Source organism: Adiantum capillus-veneris, chromosome 20 (assembly GCF_014529385.1).
Source record: "Adiantum capillus-veneris isolate H3 chromosome 20, ASM1452938v2, whole genome shotgun sequence".
Classification (NCBI taxonomy): Eukaryota; Viridiplantae; Streptophyta; class Polypodiopsida; order Polypodiales; family Pteridaceae; genus Adiantum; species Adiantum capillus-veneris.
Window position 1 is genome coordinate 82,927,969 of NC_140950.1, and position 24,476 is coordinate 82,952,444.

A 24,476-nucleotide genomic window follows, 5' to 3' on the forward strand; every position below is an offset into this window, starting at 1 on the left:
TGTAGATAGCATGCCTCTAAGAACAATGGTGGGGACTAGAGCTTTTGCAAATGGGGTACAGATTTTGTTGGGCCAATACCGCCACCTGCTTATAAAACCCAAGCTCAATATATCATTGTAGCTATGGACTATTTGACCAAGTGGGCCGAGGCTAAAGCAACTCAAAAGAATGATGCCAGAACCACAACCACATTCTTGTATGAGTACGTGTTCACAAGATACCAATAGAAATTGCCAGTGGTAGGGGAACGCGTTTCCTCAATGAGGTAATTGATTATTTTCTTAATGAATTTATGGTCATCCATAACAAATTGGCTCCCTATCACCCACAAGAAAATGGACAAGTTGAGCATACAAATAAAATTCTTAGCTCGGTATTGACTAAAGTGGTTACTTCAGGACGGACAGATTGGGAAATGAATCTCCATGTTGCTCTATGGGCTTATAGAGTTTCATTCAAAACAACTTTAAATGCTACACCCTTTAACCTTGTTTATGGTCTTGATGCCATACTGCCAATAGAATTTCTATTGCCGACACTAAGGGTAGCTAAGGATCTTGAGTGGACTAGACATGAATTATTAGAGAGACTTGAAGATTTAGAAAAGATTGATGAGCAAAGGCTAACTATTGTAGCTCACATCTATGCACAAAAGTGGAAACAAAAACAGTTTTTTGATTCGCATCTCATTAAAAAAATCTTCAAAAAAGGGGACCTAGTTTAGTCTATTCCCTTAAGCAGCACATTCCCAAGTTTAAGAAAAAAGGAAACGGACAGTATATCATTGAAGATGTATCTCCAAGTGGAGGAGTTAAGTTGTCCACCCTAGATGGTGAACCAATGGCTAATTGGATTAGTGGATTTCGTTTAAAGAAGTACAACTTGCCACTAACCAATGAATTGCTAGAAAGAATGCATGCAACAAAGCAACAAAAAATAAAACGGCAGCAGGTTACTGATGAAGCCCAAGAAGAAGCTCGGCTTCGAGTACTCAAAAGGAATGATGCTCTCAAGAATCAACAAATATATATACCATCAACACTCTGGAACTAGATGATCAACAATGGGAATTACCTAAAGATGCAGTGTCAAAACAGATGATGAATGGTTAGATGGAATGGACCTTCACATCAAAGTATAGCTGAACAATCATAGCACAAATGCATTGGTTGATACAGGAGCTCGAGTAAATACAGTCAGTTATTCCATGTACAAGAAAGCAACAAGTCAGTCTTTGACAGCAAGAATAGCGACTATTAAAGGATGCACCAAGAACCCAAAACCAACATTGGGAGTAGTCAACTTAAATGTGATAGTACACGGATGTTCATACCCTCATCAATTTTTATGCTTACCAGATGAACACATGAATGAAACAATGATTCTTGGAATCTCATGGATGCGGACGTACAAGGCAGTACCAGATTGGGATACCAATCAGCCCAATCTATCACCTAAATACTGACAACTCATTGTTCCAATTGCACCAAGCAAAGAGGGATGGAAAGGATGTAACCAGCAGAACAAACCACGAGGAAATCAATCTTCTCCATCCTATAGACAAGCAAATTCTACAAGTAGCATACAAGGAGTCAAGCAAATTTGGGTACCAAAAGCACAGCTTAAGGACAAGCCGATTCAAATCTGGGTGCCCAAAATATCATCTCCAGTACCAAAGACAGTTCCAAGTTTCAAAACAGAAAGAAGAGCAGCTCCCAACAGGGAAACTAACACGAAATGGATTTGGAAGAAAAAGGAGTACTTATTTTCTTCTCAAAATGTAAAACCAATCAAGAAATGGAGAGTTAAGTCTCAGAAGACTAAACCACATCATTCTGACCAAAGCAAAAGGAGTACTTATTTTCTTCTCAAAATGTAAAACCAATCAAGAAATGGAGAGTTAAGTCTCAGAAGACTCAACCACATCATTCTGACCAAAGCAAACCAAGATATCAATGGTGGGTAAAAGCTCAAAAACAACCTATATTGGTACCAACAGCTCAAGAAATCAGAGTACCAAAGCATCCTGATGGTAGAATCAAGCAAAGAGCACACAAGCTATAAGATTTGCTCTTTGGAAGACAGCAAAAAGAAACCTCGACATCAGAAACCCTTAAGTTAATTACTCAAAACCCAACTCTTGCACAACATAATGGTTTTAACTTCATTGATCTTCAAAGCATGGTAGAGCCAACCAATGCTATGCATGGACATGATTGTTCAACCCATGCACACAATCATCCCAGAGTACGCCATCTAGGAGGGGTGGAAGGGAACTAAGTAATTAAGGGCAATGTTTGAAGAGGGAGGAAAAATTTTGATGTTAACGGGTGACTTTTTGCAAAGTTACATAATAATGCTCTTACTACAAGTCGTCAACAGGGAAAATTTAAGTGATAACATCTCCCCGATGAGTGTAAATAGTGAATATACTATGAGAAAATCATTAAAAAATAGTCTTTTTTGGTTATTTTTTATCATTTTTCTTGATATTATTGGATTTTCAGATTGCTTTTTTAGCGCATTTTGTTATTTTCTTTGATTTTTTTTGTTGGAATTAGGGTTGCAGAGAAACGCACACAACTTGGAGAAAAAGGAGGAAGCTCAATGCACACAATAGAGAGTGTATTACTTAGTGTGCAATGGAAAGATAGATATCCCTAGAGTGATGGGCGCATATACAATGCACGGGGGAAAAAACCTCCTAAAGAGGGAAAAAATGCCCCGGCGGGCCTAGTGTGTTCACACACATCACTACCACATGTATATGGTAACAAATCCCCCCTGGAGTGATGCGGTGAACGAGAGCTGGCACATGAGTAAAGGGAAGTGCCATGCCCGGACATGATCAGTCCACAAAGGGGAGTAAGCCCAAAGCTTTGCGGAAAGCTTCAAGCTTCTCACGAGACAATACCTTTGTGAAAAGATCTGCAAGGTTGTCCTGTGTTGGCACATAAGCCAAGGTGATCTCTCCTGCTGAGAGCCTCTCCCTGACATAGTGGTATTTCACCTCAATGTGCTTTGTACAAGCATGAAAAACTGGGTTCCTCGCAACTGCCAATGCGCTCTGACTGTCAGTGTAGATAGTATTGGCAGTTTCCTATCCAACACCCAAATCAGTTAAGGCCTATGAGCCATACACACTCAATCGTAGCTGTGAAGACTGCCCTGTACTCAGCCTCACAACTTGAAGTGGCCACAGTAGGTTGCTTCTTGCTCAACCATGATATACATGAACTGCCAAGCATGAAACAAAAACCACTTGTGGACACTCGCGTGTCAAAACAACCATCCCAATCTGAGTCCGAAAATTCATGTAAGTCTGGTGGCAATGATCCCCCCTTGGGATAAAACAAGCCAAGGTGTAAAGTGCCACTAAGGTAGCGGAAAATCCTCTTGACAGCCTACCAATGCTTAGACCCTGGGCTATGCATGAATCTGCTGACGGGTGAGACTACAAAAAATCTGGCCTCGTGTTGCATACATAAATTAGGCAAGCCAACAGTAGTTTGGTAAAGAGTGACATCAGCAGGATTGCCAGCATCATGTAGACGCAACTTCAAACCTGTTTCCATATGAGTGGCAATAGGTTTGCAATCCTCAAGTCCAAACTTACATAGCAATGTCTCTATGTAACTTTTCTGACACAAGGCAATACCACCATCACACTGCTTAAATTGTATACCCAAGTAATGATGCAACAGCCCCAAATCTTTCATCTTGAAAGTAGCATTCAAATCAGCCTTAAGTTCAGCAATATGTCTCTCATTTGGTCCAGTGATCAGCAAATCATCAACATAAAGAACCACATTGAGAAGTACATCACCCTCACGCTTTACATACAATGTGCTTTCTAATGGACTGTTACGAAAGCCTCGTTTAACCAAATGAGTGTCAGCTTTCTCATACCAAGCACGAGGAGATTGCTTCAACCCATACAAAGCCTTCTTACATTTGCACACTTTGTCCTCTTGTCCTTTTATGACAAAACCGCGAGGCTGCATTACATAAACTTTGTCAAATATATCACCATTCAAGAAAGCAGTAACAATGTCTGATTGATGTACATCCCAACCAAAATGAGCTGCCAATGCACATAGAAAATGCACAGTAGTCATGCGACAAGTGGGAGAAAAGGTCTCTTCATAATCTATGCCTTTTTGTTGTGCATAACCCTTTGCAACAAGTTGAGCCTTATGGCAATCGATCTCACCATCTGGCTTGCGTTTCAACTTGTAAACCCACTTCGTACCAATGGCCTTTTCGCCAGGAGGCAAATCATATAAAGTCCATGTGTCATTTTCTATAAGTGCATCATATTCTGATTGCATGGCAGCCATCCAATTTTTTGAATTTTGTGCTTCATCAAAAGACAGAGGCTCCTCAACATCATGTAAACTAGACACAGCCAAAGCATAACAATCTGATGCATAAGATGCATGGCGAGAGCCTGAACGAGTACAACTAGACAAAGGTGCATCCAATTTACTGTCACGCAAAGTGTGCACCAGCCATTTTCGCATATCTCTAGCGTGCTCATTTTCAGCCCTTTCCTCATCAAGTACATCATGTACATCTGCATCAGTAATAGGCTGATCTGTAACATTTTTGGAAATCCCCATAGGCTGTACATTAATATTTTCCTCATTGGAACTTACATTCATATTTCCACCAGTGAAAAGAGGCAACAAAGGGCCATAAATGTTCTGTGAGCTTACATTACTGTCTCTAGTACATGACAGCAAGGGCTGAACAGAATCTTCCACAAACACTACATCCTGTGAAACCAGAATACGTTTTGTTTGCGGATGATATAACCTGTAACCTTTTCTTTTAGCACTATAACCAACAAAAATACATTTGACGGCCTTATCATCCAATTTTTTGCATTATGTTTGTGGCACCAAAGCATATGCCAAATAGCCAAAAACATGCATGTGCTCAATAGAAGGCTTTCTATCATGCCATGCTTCATATGGAGTAATAGACTACAAAGCTTTCGTAGGAAACTTGGTAAGTACATAAGTGGTACACATGATGGACTCAAGCCAAAAAGAATGCGGCAAAGCTTGACTTTTGACCAGACAGCGTGCCATTTCCATCAGTGGCCTATTTTTCCTCTCAGCAACACCATTTTGCTAAGGTGTATAAGGCACTGTACATTGGTGTTTTATCCCACGACTAGCTAGAAATGCATTAAATTCATGAGACATATACTCCTCCCCTCGATCGGAACGGAGGGTGCCCATAGTACATTTCGAGACATTTTTTGCCATAGCCAGAAATTAAAACTTTGGACTTCTCTTTAAGTGTAAATACCCATGCATGCCTGGAGTAATCATCAATGAAAGTCACGAAGTACAGGTAATTGCCCAAGGACGGAGTTTTCATGGGCCCACAAACATCACTATGTACAAGCTGCAACCTGCATGTGGCCCGAACTGAACCATCCTTTGGAAACTTAGAACATTGCATCTTACCCAAAATACAGCCTTCACAAACATGTTTGACAGGTGCTTCAGGAGGTGGCAAAGAAGCAACCATACCAGATTTCTACAAACGCAGCAAACTGGCAAAATTCAGATGACCAAAACGTGCATGCCAAAGTTTTGCATCTGAAATAGCCCTTGAATCTGCAAGAGCATTTTCAAAAATTTTTCCACACTTGTCATACAAAGTGAACTTATACAGCCCATGGCACAAAAGGCTAGATGCAACAATTTCATCACCAAAACTGAGATCATAAACTGTACATCTATCATCCACAAATTTGACTACAAGTCCAAGTCTAGCAAGTGTGGATGTAGACAAGAGATTCTTCTTGATCCTAGGTACATAAAGTGCATCAACAAGTGTGAAAGAACTACCATTAGCAGCAGTAAGCACAATCTTTCCAACTCCCTGAACTGGATAAGAGGCATTGTTGGCACAAGAGACTGAATTCCCATGAGGGACAGACTCGAGAAAGGTAAACAATTCACGATGTGAGGTAATGTGCTTTGTAGCACCACTGTCGAAATACCACACATGTGAATCTGCAGCAACTGACAAGCATGCATCATGGACAACAGGATTGTAAGTGCACTCTGTGCTAAAAGCCCATTCTACATCAACATCAGCATTACAATCTCCTTTCACAGAAGACTCAACAATGGCTGCATTTGTAGTGGAACCAGCATTTGCAGTGGAACCACCCTCTTTCTTCTTAGCCTCTTTGGCCTTCATTTTAGGACACGACTTGATCAAGTTATCATTAGCTTTACAATAATGGCAACGCGTCTTGTTTTTGCCCTTATCACCAGAATTTCCAGTCGAATTGCTGCCAGCAAAAGCATTAGGAATAGAATTTTTTCCACTCATAGCAGAACCATAAGAAGTGGTTGCATTACTATTACCACCCTTGCTTTGAGAAGCAATAAAAGCCTGTTCAACTACACGCTGCCTAGTCCTGTTTTTTCTAGAAAGTGACTCTTGCAACAGCAATGTGCATAATGCATCAAACTTGACAACTTTGAGGATTTCCTTGGGTCATCAGTCTCCAAGTACTAGCAAAAGTCTGGTAGGAATCTGGTAAGGTATCAAGAATAGTCTGCACAACGGAACTATCTGAAATGACTTCACCTGCAGAAATAAGTTGCTCATTGATATCCTTGACACTAGCAAGGAAAGTGTCCATATCATCTTCCTCATGCATAATCTTCGACTCCAGCTCTTTACGCAGCAAAGCAATTTTAACCTCATTGCGGCTTGCATAAAGACCTGCTAGAATATCCCAAGCCTGTTTTGCAGATTTTACTGAATGGATGTGAGGAACAATGGTGCGCTTCACAAACAACGCAATCAATGCATGAGCTTTACATCCCAACGAGCTTGTTTTGTCCTAGGAAAAACAACTCTAACAGCAGCTGTAAGGTCTCTGACCCCGACCAAAAAGAGCACCCTTGTAGCATGGAATGAACATAATAAAAAAAGTTACTATTTTTAGCAGTTTTCGGAATTCTGTCAGTGTTATGATTTTTAGAATATTTTAAAGCTTTGAAATGTGAATTAAAATAGTTTTTGTAAAAAAATTCCAAAAATAGTAAGTTTTTGGTCACCCGACCCGTCTAGTTTTAACCCTCTCGAAAAACTGCACTCGTACCCCAAATTTGAAAAATGCATTTTCAGACCCCGGGGGCTGCTAAATATGGCAGGTACTCGGACAGATACGCCTTAGTTAGAGCTTAGTATAGCAATTTACGGCATTAAATTCCGACTCGTATGGGCCGTTTTAGCCTAAAACCAATATTTCCTAAGATTGAGCGGGGAGGCACCGGGGCTCGAGGCTGTGTGGGAACAGGTCCCACGCCACTCAGAGCGTACTTTAGCAGCTAGGGGGCGCCCTCTTGTCTTGTGGGAGTTGTAGGAGAGTTTCCAAGCCTGAGAGTGAGTGTGAGAGTCAGTTAGACTAGCTAACTGGACACTTGGTAGGAAGGTAACTAGACTTGCCATGCATGAGGTGAGTGGTCATTCAGATGCAAATAGCAAGCCTGGTCAATTTTCAGCTTGGAGGAGTCTATTTAAGAGTGTGCTCACACACACACACACACACACACACACACACACATGCTCACACACCCACTCAGTACACACACACACACACACACACTTACACACACACCTTGGGAAGGTGCTGTCGGTACACATAGTTTTTGGAGGAGAAGCAAGGAGGGAAGTGCTGCCGGAATTCTCGTCTTGATAACTCCATTGGATCAGAAAATCGAGTGGATTTTAGCCCCTAATCACAGTAATATCGATTTAATTAATGCTTTTCTGCAAATCTCTTCATCATTCTCTTAATTCCTCATCTATTCTGCTTAATCATAGCTATATTTCTCAATAGCTGCTCTCTAATTCTCCATATCATTATTTTATTACATAATCATCATCCAATAGTTAATTATGCAAGAAATTAACCTCTCCTAATCATAGACTAATGCATGATTAGTAAGAGAAATCTCCCGCTAGTCAGCATAGTAATTAATTGTCAAGCCGGTAATGATGTGAATTTGGCTAAATTCATTCTATTACCACACAATATTGGTGTAACTAAGTTAGATTCAAGTTATTCATAGATTAGGATGTAATTAAGGGAAATTAATCCGTCATTAAGCCACTAGAAAGAGAATTTTCTCTCACCTATGCATACGATAATTCTGCATCTTTCTACTTGCATTAGGAAGGTGATTGAGCATGTCTAATTCATCTCTAGTAATTTAATTAGCAAAATTCTGAAACCCCTAATTATCTAAGTCAAGTGATTAACTTTATAGCCGGTTCCCATAGGACAAGTAAAGTATTATCCATAAAATTACTATGTCTCGAAGGAAAATATAACCCTCTCGTATAAGAAGGATTGTTCACTGATTCTAATGTGTCATCTTGATTGTTATGACACTCTCGGACATTAGATCTTTTCTCCAAGTTTACCATTTAAAGTAGTGAGTATAAAATGGCCCCGGTTAAGAGAACTCGCTTCGGTGGTGCCCATGACCGCGAGGCGGGAACGAGCAATGTGAATGGAAAAGGAAAAGCTCCCATGGACGAACAAGCACGCCTTTACCCACGACTTGATTTCTATGCGATGGGAACCCACGTCTTGATTTCTATGTGGTGGGAGTGTCCATGTCGTGCTTTCTATGCGATGGACATACTTAGTTGTATGGGCAGATAGGCGACAACGGGAGGAGTAAACTCTCGCTGGAGGGGGGATGTTGTACCTCCAGAACATTGGAATTTTAATGAATAAGTTTGAGTAGAATTTTTACTGGAGTTTCTGTCTTGGTGCCGCTTTGCAATACTGGTTGAAGGGCTATCTTAACGAACATTGTGACTCGGAATCTAATCAAGGAATTTTTATGTTGAACAACCAACGTGGTAGTAATTAGGACACACAAGGAAGTGTGAGGGTGGGGGTGGAAAGTGGGAGCTTGGCTCAGGTTGCCAATGCCTATGAGAAGGGTGGTCCCGATTGGTCGGGAACTCTTTGTCCCCATAGTGTTTAAATCGACACTAGTGTTACTCATTGCCCCTAGAGCGGCGAAGTCTCAAGTGTACGTGCCTCTGAAACATGAAAAAAAAGGCACTCGGGGTTTCTCTCCTTTTGGAAGGTGGGTCATAGGATCGCTAGATAGGTTAAGCACGCTTCCCCTGCGAGGTGGAGGTAGATCTCGTTGTTAGTAGACTCGAACTCGACTCACTTTGTGATGAGAGATCGTCCGCTAGTTGAACCCTGAACCACTTTGTTTGCTTCCGCTATAGATCTAGTGGCCTCCAGTGTTACCATCAGATCCGCCGTTTGATACAACGGGGTGGGGACCTCACACATGGTATCGAGCCAAGGTTAGGCTGAGAAATAAAGTCGTATTGTTTGAATATTTAAAAGGAACTAAAAGTATATAGGTAGCTGATCCAAACTCCTTGCATTGGTGTTGCAGGAAGACCCCGTGCTAGAATATCGAAAGTTCCTAGTGTTTGAGCTTATTTACGAGCAAGATTGACGATCCCCAGTTTACCAATTCAGGCGAGATGTCATGGAGATACTGATGAAGGCTCATACGCCACACACCACTCGCATCGATAGAGGATGGGGACTCGATTGGACACTCGCAGGAGGGGTTTACTACATTAACGCTTGGAAGCTAGGATGCCTGGCTACCGATTTGAAGAAGATATGTTGGGGAGAAGAGTTGAGGGTGGTGGAGATATTCTACTTGCTGCCTACACGATTGGACCTGGCTGTCTCTGACGACACTAATCAAACCCTCAATGAGTGGCTTTTGGAGAAGGTCACCAATGTAATCGCAGCAAACAGAGTTAGAACTTTTGGAGTAGCAAAAGAATAATCCCGGCTCGACACCATAGTTTACTATCCACTCAAGGATGAGTATAGAAACTACTTCACAAATAAAGTAGAGTATCATGTGAACACAATCGGCTAGGCGTATCTTATACGCAATCCAAAAAGACATGTAATAAAGTGATCACGAATTACCCTAAACCTTGAGGGGTTTCGATAATAAACTTTCATCATTAAGTGTTTTTGTCTTTGAATCTCTGTCTCTTGATAAAGTGGAATCTTGAATTTTATTTAAGGTCTCGTGTCTATTTTGAAGTCCAAGTAATGGTATCAAGAATCTCGTATAACCCATGTAGGCACCGCCTGCTGCTCTCTACTCGACAGCGCAAGAGAAGAAGCTCCTCCTTGAGCAAGCCCAACCTCCACTATTTAAGGGAGAGGGGCAAATGTGGAGAGAGATGCGGAAGTGTGGATGGAAGCAATGGACGATTACTTTCAAGCTACGGGAACCGAACCCGTGAATCAGACCATGCTTGCAATGTTCCGCTTGTTTGGTGATGTCAAGATATGGTGGAAGCAACATTGCAGGGACTTGGCTATCAAGGGATCTTCCCAATGCTGGGAAGACATCAAAGCTGCAATAATGGGACGTTATTTACCACCCATCTATAAAACCTTGAAGATGAACGAGTTCTTTTCATTTCGGTAGATGACTTCATCTGTCGAAGAGTATTATGCAAAGTTTGTCACTCTTCGAAGATATTCTCCTAAGATGATTTTGGAACAACAGGTAGCAAGGTTCTTCCAAGGACTAATCAACCCTTTGAATACTCGGTTGGAAGCTCTCATGCCGACAACACTACAAGATGCCTTGCTATGGGCCAAACCTTTAGCTCTTGAAGTACAAAAATTTAATCAGAATAGGAGGAATCATTGGGCAAAGAGGGCAAGGATAAATGTTTGGAATAACAGGCCAGCCAAACAAGCATATGACCAGTGCCCTATTGTGGCTACCACCACAACCATGGAGTTCCTAGATGTTCGATGCTATGGTTGCGGCGAGTTTGGACATTACAGATCCAAGTGCCCCAAGAACACTCAGGCAACCAGCACTAATGCCATACCATTGAATGGCCATGGGCGTGGCCAACCTAATGGAAGAGGAGGACGTGGAAGGATGAACAGAGGGCGAGGGCGTGGAGCTACCGCTAGAGTGAATGCCAGAGTTGTACAACCAATTGTGGGAGACGAAGCAGTGGAGAGAGCAACCTTGGATGTTGCAATTGACAACCCCAATGGTTGCGAGAAATACGCAGTCATTCATATGCCAAGATCCCTCAGAGGTGAACAAGTTAACTTCATTATAGATTGTGGTAGTACTCTTTTATTTCTTTCACCCAGATGCATGAGGAAGCTAAAGCTAGATAATTATCCAACAAGCAAGCTAGTTGTAGAGTTAGCAAACGGCAAGGAAGTAGTATCTCAACACTCTGCAGGAAAAATTGACTTTGATTTAGGGGAACACCCAACTTCTTCCCAATTTCGAACCCTACCCTTAGGATTCTTTGATGGGATACTAGGGATGGACTAGTTAAAGCAAAATAAGGCCCACATCCATTGTGCACAAGGGAACTTTACCTTTACAGATAACTTGGGTAAGGAAGCCTTAATCCAGGTGGAAAATGGGAGACCTAGGGCTACTCTAGTTAAGGCCAGCAGACTCTTGAAGGGACTAAGAAAGGGGCAGCAAATTTATGCGATAAAGTTCAACAAGGTGGACCAATCAGATACCTCACTTCGACCAAACTGGTTGAGGGAGTATGATGATGTATTCCCTGAAGACCTTACAAATCTTCCGCCACATAGAGAGGTAGATCATGAGATTGAGACTATCCCTGGATGTGAACCTAACTCAAAAAGACCTTATAAGATACTTCCAGAGGCCATCGAACTCAAGGAACAACTTAGGCAACTCATTGAACAAGGATTCATTCGACCCAGTACTTCTCCTTGGGGTGCACCAGTTCTTTTTCAGAAGAAGAAGGATGGAACCTTAAGGCTATGCATAGACTACCGTGGACTGAACCAGGTAACTGTCAAAAACAAGTATCCAATTCCAAGGATTGATGAACTCTTGGACAGGCTCCACTGCACCAAAATGTTTACAAAGATTGATCTAAGGTCAGGATATTACCAAATCAGGATCAAGGAATCAGATATTCCAAAGACAGCTTTCAACACTAGGTATGGACACTACGAATTCACAGTAATGTCTTTTGGTCTAACAAATGCTTCTGCAAGCTTCAATCGACTTATGCAGGATATTTTCAGACCTTATCTGGATGATTTTGTCTTGGTTTTCTTTGATGACATTTTGATCTATTCTAAGAACGAGGCAGATCATGAAGAACATGTTCGCAAAGTACTTGCTCTTCTTCGAGAACATCAACTTTACGCTAAAGCGAGCAAGTGTACCTTTTTCTCACCAAAGGTCAATTATCTTGGATTTGTCATATCGGCTGAAGGGATTTCGGTGGATCCATATAAAGTCAAGGATATCGTTGATTGGCCTCAACCATTCACCGTCAGCGAAGTAAGAGGATTTCTTGGGATAACGGGATGGTACAGGATTTTTGTCAAGGATTATGCACGTATTGCTGCACCTTTGACGGAACTCTTGAAGAAAGGAATGAGGATCGAATGGAAGACCGAGCACGAGTCTAGCTTTGCTTAAGCTAAAAGAATTCTTGGTCTCAGCTCCTATCTTAAAGCTTCCAGATTTCTGTAAGGAATTTGAAGTAGCGACCGATGCTAGCAAATTTGCTTTAGGCGGAGTTCTTACTCAAGAAGGAAGACCAGTGGCGTATACTTCACGAAAGCTGAGGGATCATGAGAAGAATTATCCTACTCATGATTTGTAACTTTTAGCAGTTATACATGCACTGAAGTTATGGAGACATTATCTTCTCGGATGCAAGTTTCAGCTAGTTACAGACCACAAGAGCTTAAAATGGATTTTTACTCAACCCATTCTCAATATACGACAACGACGATGGATAGAGCTTTTACAAGAATATGACCTTGACATAAAGTATAGACCAGGGAAAGAAAATGCAGTTGTAGATGGACTTAGCCGAAAATCTTTTCTCGGAGCTATCTCTATTCCAAATAACCCTATCAAGGATAGGATTAAAGAAGCATCTTTGGTAGATCCATATTACCAACGTATGGTCTCATTAGTCCAGCAGAATAAGTTGCTTGAAGCTAAATATTACTCTCTTATGGGAGGATGTCTTTACTACAAACATAGACTCTGTGTACCCAGAGACCCAGCTCTAAAGAAGGCCATTCTGTATGAAGCACACGATAGCCCTACATCTGGACATCCTGGTTATGCTAAGACTCTTCATGCTGTCAAGAGGAGTTATTTTTGGTCTGGAATGAAAGGAGACATGCTTCGCTATGTGAGGCAATGTCTTTCTTGTCAGCGGATAAAAGCTGAAAGAATCAAGTTACCAGGGCAACTTCAACCTCTTGACATACCCTATATGAAATGGGAATGCATCAATATGGACTTCGTTACATGATTACCTTATAAGTTTTTGGTCACCCGACCAGTCTAGTTTTAAACCTCTCGAAAAACTGCACCCGTACCTCGAATTTGAAAAAATGCATTTTCAGACCCCGGGGGCTGCTAAATATGGCAGGTACTCGGACAGATACGCCTTAGTTAGAGCTTAGTATAGAAATTTACGGCATTAAATTTCGACTCGTATGGGCCGTTTTAGCCTAAAACCAATATTTCCTAAGGTTGAGAGGGAAGGCACCGGGGCTCGAGGCAATGTGGGAAGAGGTCCCATGCCACTCAGAGCCTACTTTAGCAGCTAGTGGGCGCCCTCTTGTCTTGTGGGAGTTGTAGGAGAGTTTCCAAGCCTGAGAGTCAGTGTGAGAGCCAGTTAGACTAGCTAACTGGACACTTGGTAGGAAGGTAACTAGACTTGCCATGCATGAGGTGAGTGGTCATTCAGATGCAAATAGCAAGCCTAGTCGGTTTTCAGCTTGGAGGATCCTATTTAAGAGTGTGCTCACACACACACACACACACACACACACATGCTCACACACCCACTCAGTACACACACACACACACCTTGGGAAGGTGCTGCCGGTACACATAGTTTTTGGAGGAGAAGCAAGGAGGGAAGTGCTACCGGAATTCTCGTCTTGAGAACTCCATTGGATCAGAAAATCGAGTGGATTTCAGCCCCTAATCACGGTAATATCGATTTAATTGATGCTTTTCTGCAAATCTCTTCATCATTCTCTTAATTCCTCATCTATTCTGCTTAATCATAGCTATATTTCTCAATAGCTGCTCTCTAATTCTCCATATAATTATTTTATTACATAATCATCATCCAATAGTTAATTATGCAAGAAATTAACCTCTCCTAATCATAGACTAATGCATGATTAGTAAGAGAAATCTCCCGCTAGTCAGCATAGTAATTAATTGTCAAGCCGGTAATGATGTGAATTTGGCTAAATTCATTCTATTACCACACAATATTGGTGTAACTAAGTTAGATTCAATGTATTCATAGATTAGGATGTAATTAAGGGAAATTAATCCGTCATTAAGCCACTAAGAAGAGAATTTTCTCTCACCTATGCATACGGTAATTCTGCATCTTTCTACTTGCATTAGGAAGGTGATTGAGCATGTCTAATTCATCTCTAGTAATTTAATTAGCAAAATTCTGAAATCCCTATTTATCTAAGTCAAGTGATTAACTTTATAGCCGGTTCCCATAGGACAAGTAAAGTATAAGAAGGATTGTTCACTGATTCTAATGTGTCATCTTGATTGTTATGACACTCTCGGACATTAGCTCTTTTCTCCAAGTTTACCATTTAAAGTAGTGAGTATAAAATGGCCCCGGTTAAGAGAACTCGCTTCGGTGGTGCCCACGACCGCGAGGCGGGAACGAGTAATGTGAATGGAAAAGGAAAAGCTCCCATGGACGAACAAGCACCGGCCATCTCACGGGCCATTGACGAGGAAATGGAAAAGGTAGGTCATAATTTTATTCAAGTTGTTTAATTTAACATTGCATACGTTTAGCTAGGAAAGAACATATCCCTAAACATGTTGGAGAAATCCGACGAAAACCTCGGCATTTGAATTCAATGGTATATTAAAGTTTAAAGTAGGAAAGAATGGTTGATGGATATACTGTTTGCAATAGGAAAGAATGTCTGCTAGGGAAAATTTAGCTCAGCATGTTCATTCTATTTCACAATGTTGAATTAGTCTTGATCCCCCTACGATTTCACATTAGCTAGAGTTACTAGCTTAGGGACTTTACCCACGACTTGATTTCTATGCGGTGGGAACCCACGTCTTGCTTTCTATGTGGTGGGAATGTCCATGTCGTGCTTTCTATGCGATGGACATACTTAGTTGTATGGGCAGATAGGCGACAACGGGAGGAGTAAACTCTCGCTGGAGGGGGGATGTTGTACCTCCAGAACATTGGAATTTTAATGAATAAGTTTGAGTAGAATTTTTACTAGAGTTTCTGTCTTGGTGCCGCTTTGCAATATTGGTTGAAGGGCTATCTTAACGAACATTGTGACTCGGAATCTAATCAAGGAATTTTTATGTTGAACAACCAATGTGGTAGTAATTAGGACACACAAGGAAGTGTGAGTGTGGGGGTGGAAAGTGGGGGCTTGGCTCAGGTTGCCAATGCTTATGAGAAGGGTGGTCCCAATTGGTCGGGAACTCTCTATCCCCATAGTGTTTAAATCGACACTAGTGTTACTCATTGCCCCTAGAGCAGCGAAGTCTCAAGTGTACGTGCCTCTAAAACATGGGAAAAAAGGCACTCGGGGTTTCTCTCCTCTTGGAAGGTGGGTCTTAGGATCGCTAGATAGGTTAAGCACGCCTCCCCTGCGAGGTGGAGCTAGATCTCGTTGCTAGTAGGCTCGAACTCGACTAACTTTGTGATGAGAGATCGTCCGCTAGTTGAACCCTGAACCACTTTGTTTGCTTCCGCTTAGATCTAGTGGCCTCCAGGTTTACCATCAGATCCGCCGTTTGATACAACGGGGTGGGGACCTCTCAGCAGCAATCCTTACAGCAAGACCTGCAACATCCTCAACATTGCCTACATCCTCAGAACCAGGACGTACATCAATGCCCTGCACAATGTTCGAGACACCCTTTAATACAAGAACATGTTGCATCATATAAGCCTACACAGGGTAGTTGTCCCCATCCAACCTGTCCTGAGCAGCAAACATCTTGAACACATCTGTGTTGTTGTTGTCAGCCATGGTAAATGCTGCACCTAATGTGAAAACTACCCAAAAATAGGAGAAATGGAGTGGGAACAACACGTGCTATATAGCACAAACCGTAGAAGACTATAAGGCACCTGTTATGTAGAAAACGGCACTGACAAAAATTCTGCACAAAATGACGAAATAGCCTGTGCAGTACTGCATGTAGTGGAAACGGAGGCCGAAATTAGCCCAAATCGAAAATCTGAGCAAACCGAGCTTTACGAGCCTGCCCGAAATATTTGTCGACTTGCGAACGCTCACCAAAGCTCACTAAAATCGGAGAAAGTGAGCAGGCGTGTACTGGAGCAGCTGGCGACTAAGCCTGGGAGGACGCAACCTGCTCTGATACCAATTGTTGGAATTAGGGTTGCAGAGAAACGCACACAGCTTGGAGAAGACAAAGGAAGCTCAAGGCACACAATAGAGAGTGTATTACTTAGTGTGCAATGGAAAGATAGATAGCCCTAGAGTGATGGGCGTATATACAATGCACGAGGGAAAAAACCTCCTAAAGAGGGAAAAAATGCCCCGGCGGTCCTAGTGTGTTCACACACATCACTACCACATGTATATGGTAACATTTTTAATAAACAGGTCAAAAATGAATAATGAATAGCAAATGAGCTCAGATGGAAAAACTGAAGATACGTTGATGATCACAAGGACAAGGCATATAGGCACAAAAAATCTCATTCAAATCGGCAGAAGGAAGCGGGAAGCTTAAATTAGGCGGCCAAGACCTACTTTCACAAAATTCTTGCAGAATGACCTACAGGAATCTAATTGAGGAAATCTTTGAGTCTAACATAGATTTCACGGCCTAGTAGGACTAACAGGGGAATTTGGGGAAAAATGGTTTGGGAAGTCCAAGTATAGATATCCAAGGTAGTCTAAAATCACCCATTTTCACGTGTCGCCCTTGGAGAGAGAGCTTTTGACCTTCTTCACGCGAGATTTCCAAAGCCCACAGTCGCTCGTTTACAGCGTCGTCTCACACGAGTCATACCAAATCACCTCATATCTCTTACACAGAGTCTACATCATGCTTAGAACCAAGTTGCAACAAAAAATGTGCATTTTGATGAAAAAGTTAATAATCACAATTATTTACTTTCTTGCCAAAATGGGGTAAAACTATAACTTTGACCTTATGGAAACAAAGCACATGATGTCCCAAGCCCACTGACCAAGTTTGAGCAAATTTAGATCTCAAAATCTCAAAATCGCAAAATCTCTTTATATCTACTGTTTTAGAGACAAAAAACCTAAATCTAGCACCATTTCCACCCTGTGCACTCAAATGAGCCCACACTTCACTCAGAGCACCCAAATGATGTATATTTCAAGCCTATGATGGCAAAAATGCAAAAAGTTGGAAAAATTTCCCAACTGTAAATAATCGTGATTATTACTTTTGTTGCAAATTTTTTCTTGGACTTTATGATTTTGATTTTTACATGTTTTTATGCATCTATGAATGTTCCAAAATTGAATTGAAGCAAGTTGGACTCAATTTGTCAGCAATTCAGACTGACGAGCATTTCAAGGTGGAAATTGCAAACATTTCCTAACTTTGGCACTATATTCACCTAACAAGAGCAATGCAAGTTGCGGAGAAGGCCAAGAAAAGGGTATCCCAAAAGGAGAAGCTGCAAGAGCTGCCACCCTACCAATTGGACCCAAGTTCAGTAAGTAAAGATGGCCAAAGCAACATGTCTGTCAAGAGAATAGCTTGAAGAGAACAATATAACAATTTCCATAGGCAGGTTCAAGAATGAATAAGGACACCAAGTAGAGCTACAATTACTACCGAAAGAGATCTATGATGTCGCAGCAAAGCCAGACACAAAAGAAGCTAACAGAAGGCTCGACCTCAGGGACTTCTACGACCAAGAACTATGTGGTGTAGATATCCAGAAATCCTATGAGCTCGTGTCCACAATTAAAGACGATGGATCATCCCAAATTACTGACCAACAAGGGCAGAAAGTTGAAGTGGCTATCACAAAAGAGATTGTGGCCGAGGCACTAAAGTTGCCGACAGAAGGGATGACAATGAGGGCCCGTGCGACAGGAAGACAGTAGGCACCTTCACCAAGGACACTGCTGTAGCAATCTTTGCCGACCTCATCCAAAAGCAAGTGGAAGAACCAGCACGGTTGTATCATCAGCACTTCCATTTTCTAGCAAAGAGACCGCCAAGGTACACCACACCAAATCATGCAGTTGCGACTACATTCACCCAAGTGTTGAAGTCGACAACCAAGCAACCTATTGATCACACGCAGTATGTGCTCACCACGCTGAAGGGCACCAAGAAAGAGGGTAAGATTATGTATTTGGGTGCACCTAAAGTATTGACAAGAATAGCATACCATGCTATTAGCATGGCAGACAGTTTTCCGCCTACCGTAGATCAAAACACATGGATTGTGTCTTCACAACCATCTCCAAGAATCACCCGCTTGTCAAAGATAATTTACAAGTCTGATGATTCATGAAGAAAAGCTCCCATGAAGCTCATAGCAGTGAGAGCTTAGAAAATGAAGAGAGGAGATTCATAACACAGAATATGAAGAAAAAAGCAGTGGTTGCACATTAGGAAGAACCTGAGCAAAAGAAGGCAAGGTTTGAACAAGAAAAACAAACTTATGAAAGAAGTTTCCAAGTTGCAAGTGAGGACCCGGCAAGGTGGGTTCCAAGAGATATAAGAGGACCCCAAACCAAGAATCCTACCATAAGAGAACCAGAAGATCCCAAGAATTCTCTTGAACGCATGTACGCGGAAGCAGAAGCCTTAAAGCAAAAAGAAGCTCAAGAAGCTGAAAGAAAAGCAAAAGAAGATGCAGCGGAGCAGCAGAGACAAGGTGAAGCTGCCCAACAAAGTGAATCCAAGCATGAACAAGGTGAGATGTCTCCTAAACCATCATCACCATATATGGAACAGGAAGACCAACCAATGCCAAGCCCTCCACCTTCACCAATCGTTACATCCATTGAGGGCGAGGAAGCCAAAGAAAAAGAGCCTGAACCATAACTGACTAAAGAGAGGCCACACCTTCTACCACCACCCAACAGAAAACAATCAAGGCAGTGATGATGCCTCAAGAAGACAAAGTAGTTGAGGCAACCACACAACCTCAAGGAGAGGTAGAACCCCCACCACAACCACAAGCCACCGCAGGCCCACCCAAGGAGCCACACACAGAGACTACTGAAACATCTAGGCATCATATAGAGCATGAAGCATGGGAGACAAATGATGAAGTCATACTGTAAGTTAATGAATATGCCAAGCAGATACAGGAGATGATTAAAAAAATGCGAACAGCATCACTTAGCCGCAGTGCTAAGGCTAGAGAGCTGGAGATGGTCATCGACGCTCTCCAAGGAGAACTAGAGGACAGGATGAATGTCATCACAGATCTACAAAGACAAATCCAAGAGCTGAGAGCTGAAGTTGAACAACGCCAGCTAGCCAAAGAGAAGCAGCAAAAAGAAATGGAGGAGCTAGGCAAACTTCTCACCAAGTTAACAGATGCCTGCAAGATCAAAGACAACAGCTAACAGAGGTAACAAATGAACTCTCAACCACAACTCTATCAGTACAGAAGATTTGAGTGTAACTCAACGTAGCAAATGCCTCTCTGTAATATTTACAACAAGGATCATCAGGTAGAATTTTTACGACAGATAATGGAAAGTCCCGCAGTTGCCTCGATCAAAGGTACAGATGAATTATATAAAGCATTGGAAAAGAAGAATAAGGAGCTTGAGCTCGAGCTAAAGCTAGAGAAATCACAGAGAAGAGACCTTGCAATGATGCGGGTACGACGCAAAGAGCATCTGCTCAAAGAGATAGCAAAGCTCAAACGAGTCAATCAGCTGTTGTGAGAGAGACAGCCAGAGACACAAGAAGAATCTGGTACCTCAGAGCAACCAAACATTGAAATTCCATCAATCTCTTTCATTGAGATGGAAGCACAGTCGAGAGAAGGGCTACAAGAAGAAGAAGTAGACTTTCAAGCACCACTAACAGATGTTGAGCACGTGCCCATGGTCTAGTTGTCTAAAGCTGAGGAAGATGCACTTAAAGGACAGATTGCTTAGGAGACAGATGAATAATGGAAAGCAGCAATGGATTGGTAGTTGAGAGTTCTCCATTCAGTCAACGTCACTCAACTCACTCCCAACCAAATCAATGCGCAATGGCACCAACAATCATTGCCATATCCTTTGATGACGTAAGCATTTCAGGGTAATTTGTAGCTTTTGGCGTCGCTAACCCGTGGCCTAATTTCATCATAAGTAGGCATTTAAGCTTCAAAATCGTAAAATAAGTATAGGCGGGGTATTGAAGCATCATTGCTAAGCATTTAGATGCATTTTGGGTCGAAAATGATTAGGTCAAAAACTCACCGCTACTGTTAATAATCGTGATTTCTACACTTGACCTAAAGTGAGATTTGAGACCATAAGCATGTGTGCTAAAGGTCTTATAAACATGTCCTAGAATTTCCTTAACGTTTGGATGTCGTTTGATGCTGTAACAATTGTGATTTGCTTGCCAATGAGCGACTAGCTTTTAGTGATTTCTGTCATTTGAGTGTAGCTTGAGCTAGATGCAAGTTGTTTGTTGTTTTCCAAGAGATTGACAACCTCTTGTAGACTCTATGCACTAGTCGAGTCAACTTCATCCCATGGATTGACAATTATATTCATGGTTCTCGCTATGTCTACAATAAGATAGGAGTGAGGTTAGACACCCGCCTAACACCAACCACCAAGGGAAAGAGGAGGTGTATACCCATTTTTTGGTAGAGGAAGAGGTTAAGGACATTTTGATGGCCAAAGGGAGTAGGCATTCACGAATCCATTGTAGCCAACCCCACCAAATGAAGGTGAAGTCCCAAGGGTGATATTATAGGGGTAGATAACTAGGATGTTGGGTCTTGGCCAATAAGAGAGCGAGAGCAAAAAAGGAAATAGAAATTGAACCGGAGGCTAGGGCTCATAAGGGCATAGAGAAGATGTATGAAGGGAAAGAATAGCCTGAAACTAGCAAGAGAAAAAGGAATCGCAAGATCAGGCAAGTGAATGTCCAGCTTGGGCACGGCCATCTAGAGCATAATTTGGTAAGTGATTCTCAGATTCAAAGAGCTATCATTACTCTTGGGTAGGTTCTGGCATTAAATCCAAAGCTAAGGACACAATGGTCTAGTAGTGTTAGCACTAGGCTACCAAGGGTCAAAGGAAATGCACATGTAGTGCAGAATATGGTCTCAATGGTGGGAAGCCGAGTGGATGTCCTTCGTCTTGTAGAGAAAATGAAAATAAGATGCAGGTACATGAATATATAGATGGAGGAGCCCAGGTTTGTGTCATGACGGAAGCATCCATGAATGTAGCAGTTGTTAAAGTAGTGGCTAAGTCAAACATACATATGAGGATGACCAACCATGCAAAGGCGAGGTGTTTAGGTGTTGCTTATGAGGGTGAAATTAATGGGAGTAGAATGTTTCATTGATTTTTTTTTATATAAAGGCATTGATAATGCCTACCCTATTATCTTGGGGAGGCCATGGTTTTTGGCGATAATGGCCAAGCAAGATTGGGAAAGCACAATGTTTACCTTGTCAAATAAAGAGAAGGGAAGGTAGGTGGTGTTAGACCTAAAGACTAAAGAAATTTGGTGTCATCCTATGGTAGGTGAAGGGGATTTGACAACAAGCTATGAATATGAGACTGAAACAGCTTATGATGAAGGCTACACTAGCACTACTCAAGAAGATGAGAGTGATGATGACATGTTAAAAATTGATCCTGATTTTTGTGATGTCAATGTGGAGGATTCCCCTATTGAGAAAGGTATGAAGCCCCAAGTACATGGTGTGTGCATAGCACGTGGTGGATAATGCTCACCAAATAGGAAAAGGAAGGCTATGTTCAGCTTTGTGCTTCTTATCCAAACTTTTTCGCAACAAAGTACAAGGATTTGTAGGGGGGAAAGTGTAATGGAATTGATTTTTTATTATCTACTAGTGCAGGTGACAGGTGGAAAAGGCTAAGGGTTATGCAAAAGGATATCATCTTTATGGACATTTCATTATTTAAATGCTCTGTATAAGCTAAGGCCATTTAAGTATGGCCGGCCAATGTGTATTCATTTTCTAGCATTGAAGAATCTATAAATAAATATGTGCAAGAGGGAAATGCTCACTCTTGCACCAAAGGGAGATTGCACCAAGTGTGTGTGTATTTTGTATGTCCTCTCCTCTCTTCTCTCTCTCTCTTGCCGTGTCGGCATAGCACTCTACTCTAGGAGGTGCGCCCGCACGTGGTTTCCTACTCTTTGTCGCCCTCTGTCTCTGTCCTCTTGTATATAGCTCGATTTATGTACAAGTACAATTAGCAGATATGCAGGTTTTTCGTTCATGAGCTATGTCGTGCTATTTTTGGTATTTTGCAAGGATGTCGCGCATCTGTTTGTAGCAGTGGTATCTGAGAACAAGGCTACACTCTTGGTAACAAACAATCAAGGAGGTCTACAACTTGGCATCCGGAAAAAGAATATAGGTTTTTTTGATTCTACCCTAGAGATAAGTGCAACTACACAATTCGCTTCTATTTTATATAATTTTATTGTTTTGTCTCTTTGTTGTGGCAAAGACCTTGGAAATCTTGACATCAATTTACTATTAATCTCTAATTAATGTAAGAGATCCAAAAAGAGATCAAGTACAAATAACAATATTTTATATATAAGAAAAGCTTGAACATTGCTAATATAGTGATTAGCACTCTTGATAATAATAATAATATCGATATAAATGATTCAGAGGAGTTCTAAATTTGATCGAGATGTGTATAGTAGATGATGAAGAAGAAGAGAGAAGAATAGAGATTTATAGATAATGAGATGAGAGATTTTTGCCCGGGGCGGTCACTTTTTAGAATGTGTATGATATCACGTGAGTTAACCGGAGAGGATTATTAAAAGATCAAAATATATAAAAATGTATACATACAGAGGGGATGGGGGTTTTTTAAATAGGTTCATAGTGTAAGTATAGTATGTATATTGGGGTATTATTAATTACCCCTTGAACGCACGTGATATAGGGGTCTTTTGATAAGTGACTGCCCTGGGGATTTTTGGTGATGTAGGATAACCCCAAGTAGAACAATATACCCCACAGATTTTCTTAACCTACTATCTTGACCCTTATTCAAATGAAGCTTCAAGGTAGCTCATGTTCATCATGATAGCATAATCCATTGAGACCTCAAGGCTTATAGCTTCACTATCTTGTAGTCAAGGAACCATCCTAGGAGACCTCAAGGGATTACCAGAAGAGTGGAGGGCAAGATCCACATCTAGACAAGGGCTAGGAGTAATTGAAGAATGCAGGTGGGATACAACCCCAAGAAACTTCAAGGGTAGAAGGACACCTTGCTAAAAGCCTCCGAGATCTCCCACCACATTTTGTCACACACACGACATTTGCAGATGGATCAACTAAGCAGCACACCTACAGTCGTGACGAGCAACACATTTTGTCATGATGGAGAAGCATTCTAAGTAGTTGTGTTGGATTTTTGGGGACACACTATTCAACCAAAAACCCACGGATATCGTTTTCATCTACTGTCTATTAGGGGGCCTGTGTATATTGAGAAGAGGGTGGATCGTTAATTACTGCAGCTAGCCCAAATAAGATCATGAGCAGAGTTGTTGCACCAATCAATTGTTGTAAACAGTAGTGGCATGAACCCCGGTAGCAACCAGTAGAAAACGACAGCAACTTGCATGCCGTGGCAAAGCGGCAGTGCAAACCAAAAAAACAAATAAATGAGCCACCATTCCTTAGGAAGCTGCATTAGCCGCCGCCAACGGCCAATCACAGCATGCATGCCACACGGTCGCATGCGACCCCTCATGCAGCCTTTGCGCATTGCAGACCGAATAAGATGAGGGTGCACTTTTTTTTGAAGAAATTACGGTTCACCTGAACCATGTATCTTTACCAACCACGGCCATTGGTTTACCATGACAAATTTATTGGACAACCACAACCACAAGCATACATTAAATATTTTCAACCCTGTTCACAGAGTGCACCTTGGGAAATTTTGAGCATGAGAACATTGATGAGACATTGATTTTATATGGGAAAAAAGAACTCACACACACATATATACACACGCACTCAGACCAAATCATATCACACTCTCTCTTTTTTCTGTCTGTAACAGTCGCATGACGTAACATCTACCATCAAATTT